Source organism: Neophocaena asiaeorientalis, unplaced genomic scaffold (genome assembly GCF_003031525.2).
Source record: "Neophocaena asiaeorientalis asiaeorientalis breed wild unplaced genomic scaffold, Neophocaena_asiaeorientalis_V1.1 scaffold124, whole genome shotgun sequence".
NCBI lineage: Eukaryota > Metazoa > Chordata > Mammalia > Artiodactyla > Phocoenidae > Neophocaena > Neophocaena asiaeorientalis.
In genome coordinates this window covers 12,323,403-12,329,727 of record NW_020174135.1, presented here as the reverse complement: position 1 = coordinate 12,329,727, position 6,325 = coordinate 12,323,403, and the positions used below count along the sequence as shown (strand labels likewise).

Genomic DNA, 6,325 nt, shown 5'->3' with positions numbered 1-6,325 from the left:
TTAATGCCCAGCTCCGATTCCTTCCTGCAATGGAGAGCCAGTAATAACCTTGACCGCTTCTACCCTAGAAGCCTTGCCACAAACAGAGCCTCTTCCAAGTGTGCTGAGCGCAGAGGGTGCAAGGACAGAGCAGACGGACCCTGGGCCTGCTTTTACAGAGCTTTGAAGACTCACTCTTGGGACGGAAAAGAACAGAAAGACCAATGCTCCTTTGCTCTGCCCATCAAAACCATTTCCTAGCTGTTTTTCTCCAATAGGCAGGGTTTTATTTTGAGCAACTTCGAATTCTACACACCTGTGGAAGATGGACACAGCAGTTTTCTCTAGCACGCTGACCTCAGAGCTCCCTCTGCTTCACGTTTAATTCCTTTTCTGCAACCCATCCCCTGGTACCATACCTGAGATAAACATGCCCATTTGTTTAAAAAAAAAAAAAATGTTTGCAGCCTTTTCCCCTCCACTCCAGCACACTGAGGATGGGCCTCACTCACTTGTGGAGGCACAAGGCTCTCCACATCCAGGGTTGAAGATGGGTCCCTTGGCCTCCACTGGAAATCCCTGACTTCCTTTTCGCTTCCAGCTGGGCCAGAAATAAAATCACTGGTTCATGCAGATGGGCACCCTGCCTACTGTTTGCAACTTCCAGCCGCCTCCATCCCTTCGGTCCTGGCCTCTGCCCCTCGCCCCTCCTCCCCATTCACGCCCTCCCTCCTGGCCATTCAGCTGCCCTGGTCTGGGTGCTGCTCACCACGGTCACCGTGGTGGGAGGGAGGATGGGGCTGGACGTTGCAGCAGCTGCCACAGCCGATCACTGCCTTGTTCAACCTCTCCACTTTGGCCCCCAGCCCTCTTGCTTGGCCTTTGAGCCGGCTATAACTGCTGCTTCTCCGCCACATTTTGCCGGCTCTTCTGCCAGATCCTAAGAGTTGGGTTCCGCACTCCTCCCTTCACCTCTCACTCTCACTCAAGGCTCGTCCAGGGGGCGCTCATCGTCCCCCCCGCCCCGCCCATGTCCACACCGCCTCCTGGACACCTCCCTCGCAGGACTCAGGCGCCACAAACCCAACGTACCTCAAACCTGCACCTCCTGCAAGCCCGACGCTGGCAGAGCCTGTCTTCGGTCACCAAGTCCTGTCAGTTCTACTTCCTAAAACCTCCTGGTGGAGGAGATGGACAATGAATAAGCAAATCTTTAAAAATGAACATGATTATTTCAGATGTAAAAAAGAAAAGTGAAAAAAACAGAAGAGGAAAATGGAATCAAGAATGATATTTGACCTAAAACCTGATGAAAAGAAGACAATTAAGATCTGGAGGCAGAGAATTTCAAGCAGAGGAAACTGCAAGGTCAAAACCCCGGGGTGGGGACCTAGAGTGTTGGGATATTAGAGGAGTGGCCCATATCAGCTTCCCTCCTCCTTGCCCCGGCTCTGAACCAAAGGCGAAATAAGACAGCAATAAGCAGCAGGGGCAGAAAGGTCAACTTCACTGCTTAATGCTGACAGTAGAGAATGAGGGCTGTGTCCCTGTATGAGGGGGCTTCCGACTACGGAAACCCCTCAGCAGTCAGCCGCTAGGCGGAGGCGGAAGCCCTCAGGGCTCTGGGGCAGAGAGCGCCCCCTGGGGGCGGGGAGGAAGCTGAGAACACGGCTCCTGAGGGGGCGGGGCGCGGGCTGCGCATGCTCAGTGTGTCCTCTCAGACTCTCGCGAGAGAGCGCTGGCGCCGCCCTGCAAGACGGGTCCTGGGGCTGCGTGGTTAGAGGTCGGGAACCCAGGCCTGGAGGGTGTGAGGTGAGGCCGCAGACCTCCGCCAAGGCCAGGGGCTTGAGAGAGCTCTCGTCTTCCAGGAGGTTGGCACAAGGCAGGTGCTTAGTAAACAGTTTCTCAAGGGTCCTCACGCTCAGGCGCCGTCCCCTCGGCCTGAGCCCTCCAGCCGCCGACGCGCACCTGTGCGGCTCGCGCCGCGGCCTCTGGGCCCCATACCTTCGTTTCCCGTGCGTTGCAACCACCGTAAATGTCCACCCAGTAATGGACGAAAATCCCAATGCGCCTGATTTCAAACATTTGGAAACTGCCTCCTGTAAGTCCTCTCACACTGGTCACGGTTGGGGTCCGGGGTTTTGATTGGGAATTTGTGGCCCCAGCGCTGTGTCCCTGAGTCGGGACTGGCCTGGGTGGCTTTTGAGCAGCACAGGGACTCGGCCTCTACTGGACAGGGAGTCACTCTTCCCCAGGCCCCTGAGACTGAGGTGTGTGGGCGGCGGCGGGAGGAGGAGAATCACCGGAAGTTCAGGATTATCACCCACTCTCCCCAAGAGACTCCCAGGAGGTCCGCTCAGCCTCCACGTGTGGGAGCCGCTGACTCCTGCCTGGCTCCGGGGACTTGAGAGCTGGAGGGAAGAGCTTTTTAAGCCAGGGCCGAAATGCAGCCTTCCTCTGGGTGGCTTTGGGCGTGTGGATTGATTTATTTCCTCCTCTCCTTCTGTTTTGCAGCGCTTTTACCCAGGGTTGTGAGAAAGAAATTCAAGGGTGCCCGCCGTGCTGATCTCTCTGACGGAGTGAGAACCAGAACTAACTACGAGTTTTTGATACTCAGCAAAATGTTACTTTCCTCCCTGGATTGGTGAACATGACTCGTGTTAATTCAGCTATTGGCAGGAGCTGCATGGTGGCGCGGGGCACTACGGTTTCGCTGGTCTGCAGAGAGTCCCTTCCCTTCTGTGCGGAGAGACCCCTTCCCTGTTTGAGTCCTGCTGTTGGCCCTTCAAGCGGCAGCGCGTTGACACAGGTATGAGGTGGAACCCTTTTCATATGTTTGGGTGTAGTAGACATTGGCTGCATCCCCACATTTCCTCTGGTTGAACTTAATAGAGTTCCTTGGCGCTGTGAGAGGTGCCTGGTGAGCTGCTCCCACCCACCCACTCCAGGGTCACCTGCCCAGGGTGTGTTTGTGAATTTCCTAGGGACGGATGACTTTGGCCGTGGTTAGGCATTCCCCTGTATCTCTCTATTTTAAATTGCTTATTTGGCCCAGGACAGGCCATTTCACATCCTCAGTGATCAATAAATATTAAGTAAATTATCCAAAACCAAGTGGAAACCGCAGTCTGGATAATGAGCTGATTTATGCCTTTAATGAATCTCAGCCATTGTCACCACGGTGAGCAGCATTGGGAATTTGCTTCTCTCATGTCATTCTTCACATGACATGAGCCGAAGACAGATTGGAACAGCCACCGTTCGGGGGTTTTCTCAGGGAGCAGGACTCTTCCCAGCAGATGAAATGCTTGTGGCCTGGTTGCATAATATTCCACTGGGACCACCGCTGGGCCCCAGGGGAAGGTGTGTGGACAAAGCTGGCGCCAGAGGGACACGAGCGCCAGTGCAAAGCCTTGTGAGGAGGTGCGTTTCTGGCCAGTGCCAGCTGGGGAGGTAGCATGGAGGACAGTGTGGTCTCCCCAGGGGCGTGTGTTCAGCCCTGGGATGCGCCAGAGGAACCACTGGGTGTGGGAAGAAAATGTCAGAATTTCCCTTTCTGTTTGTTTGCATTTCTGAAAGTTGTGAGAGTTAAATTCATACACGGCTTTAAAGAAGTGTCGGACACTTGCTTTACTTTAGTGGTTGGCTTAATCTTGACAATAGCCCTGGGAGGTGAAGACTATTATAATCCTCATTTACACAGGAAGCTGAGGCTCAGAGGGTTCCAAGGATCAGCCCCAGGTCAGGTCACCGCCAGGAGGTGTCAGAGCAGCCTGGCTGGCTCCCAACTGTCTCTTATCACCATTTTTTAACCATTTCGTGGATGAGACCACCTTCACCATGTGGTACATGTATGTAATGTATTAATACACACGCGCACGCACAAGCACACACACATACTGCAGGCTGCACCTTTGTTTTTCTGTGAGAAGTAAAAGTTTGAAACCCTGGGACTGAGCCCTCTGTGAGAATAAGAGCCAGGTGCCTGCTGGCTCTGACCCAACAGTGGGAATTCAGGCAAGTCCCTTGGGCTCTGGGGACCTCAGTTTGTAACAGGAAGGCTGTGAACACAGCAACCTTGGGTCCTTTCCAGCTCTGTCATTACTGCTCCCAGGACAGCACTATGGCAGGAGATTAATCCCCCCCTGATTAACCCTTAATGAAACAAAAGTTTGAGTTTAGGGCAAGTAGCAGTTTTCCATTGCATTTAACTGCCTGTCTCACTGGGAGTGCTTCAGGGATCGTCAGCACTTTGGATAGTTTGGGACCTTTTCATGCTAGATGGATCTGATCTTGCAAAATTTAGCTTAAAAAGATAAGGAAGAGGGCTTTGGGGTTTTTTTGTTGTCTTTGTTGGAGTTTTGGGGGGGAGGGTGTGTCTGTGGATCTGTCACTAGACAGAATTGTGTTCTCGCTGCCTTAGTGAAGAGGGACTGCCCAGGAGAGCAAGGGGACAGGCTGGTCTGTACTTGGGGAGGATCCAGGATGTCACAAACCAGATGACAGCATGGGAGAGGTCTCATGACCGCAAAAGGAAAGGTCTGTCGAGTACGATGCAATTTATGGATAGGGAGCTACTTTTTATAGGAGGAGGAAATATAACTCTGAGGTAAGACTTGAGCACAAACCGTATTCGGGGAATTTCTGGTGTGTTGCATTACCTTCCTGTGGAGGGTACTGGAGAGGGAAAGGAGGGATTACAGCCAGACCTTCGGAAGGTTAGGGGATAGATTTGCAACACATATCAATATTTGGGACCCCCATTTAGGTTGTCACTCTTGGTTGATTGTTTAAGTCACTAGGTAGGTTTTTTAAATGATGATAATAGAAATGTATTCACCTTTAAGGATTTGGGTCCACCTTTCTTTACACAGTCTAAGATTTTAAATGGGCATCTTGTAAGCTCCTTGAAGGGGAGACCTTGCCTTACTAATATCTGTATCTCAGGACTTGCCCTGCACCTAGCACATAATATTCTTTCAACACATTTTTATGCATAAAAGAATGCACCAACTTTGCAAACACCTTGTGGGCTTTTTAATTGGTACCCTTCCTTTTCAGCACTAGAAATGACTAACCGTCTTTAGAAAGGTGCCAGAAATGGAACAAAGGCTTCTGTCACCCCAGAAGCCACAGATACATTTTAAAATATAACCAATAATGTCTTTTTCTGACTAGAAGATAATGCACACAAAAAGCTGGAAAAGTTAGGAAGCTTAATGAGGAAAAAAGCTGGCCATGATCCCATTAATACATTGCCATTGTTTTATTTCTTTCTAGTCTTTTGTCTATGTACCACTTTTTTTTTTTTTTTTTTTTTTTTTTCTGAGCAGAGAAAGGTTTATTGCAGGGGCAACCAAGGAAAATGGGTGGCTCGGGCTCAAAAAACCCTAACTCTCTGATAGTTTTTAGGGAGAACTTTTTAATAGGCAAAATTTGGGGTGAGGGCTGCAGGGTGTGTGACTTTCTTCTGATTGGATGGTGGTGAGGTAACAAGGCAGTGTTTCAGGAATCTTGTAAGTGCCACTTTTAATACACATTGTGCTTATGTTATATTCAGTATCCTTTTTTTTCCAATTATGTGGTGATCATCTTCCCTTGTTAATAAAAATTCGTAGTAAACATTTTAAAAAGCTGGTAATATTCTGTTAGGTGAATGTATCACAATTTGATCAACTACATCAATAATGGTGGTCATTTGGATGGTTTCTAGCTATTTGCTGTTTTAAATAACACTGCAGTGAACATCTTTGCTATTATCCTGCTTAAAATTTATGAACAGTTGGAGCAAGAGGTAGGGACCTAAGCTGTTACTGTCTGCATTGTAGGAAGATATGCCTTGGTTTCCAGTTGTAGAGTAAATGCAGCCCCATAATGATGGTGAAGGTCAGTGGGTGGGGCAGTGTTGTCTGAGGGAGGACAGTGGTGAGGTCAGAGCACCTGCTACAATTTATTTATTATCATTATGTTTTATTTTTGGCCATACTGTGTGGCTTGCAGGATCTTAGTTCCCTGACCAGGGATAGAACCCGGGGCCTCGGCAGTGAAAGTGCCGAGTCCTAACCACTGGACCACCAGGGAATTCCCCATAGAACCTGCTACAAAAGGGGAAAGTGATATATTTTTTTTCTTCCTGGAAAAAGAAAGGAAATTCAGTAAAGAGTAAATTCTGATACAGCTTTGGGCTGCTTTTTAAATAAGCATCTCAGCTTCAAGAAGAAAAATCAAGATTTTTACTTTTCCTCTCTGCAAAGTGTTCCTTTAGTGACTGGTGGTTTATAGCAGATTTCAGTGGCCTGAGTTGTAAATGCCTAGAGACGGAAACTTGTAGCTGTGATTTCACGGT

At 49.5% G+C, this 6,325-nt stretch overlaps 1 non-coding gene across 1 annotated transcript; it reads right to left on the bottom strand.

Annotated features, from left to right (window-relative positions):
• Positions 1 to 5,987: 5,987 nt before the first annotated feature.
• Positions 5,988 to 6,060, bottom strand: TRNAE-UUC (transfer RNA glutamic acid (anticodon UUC)). Its single transcript has one exon. It is a non-coding gene; the product is annotated as a tRNA-Glu (tRNA).
• Between the last annotated feature and the right edge of the window lie 265 nt (positions 6,061 to 6,325).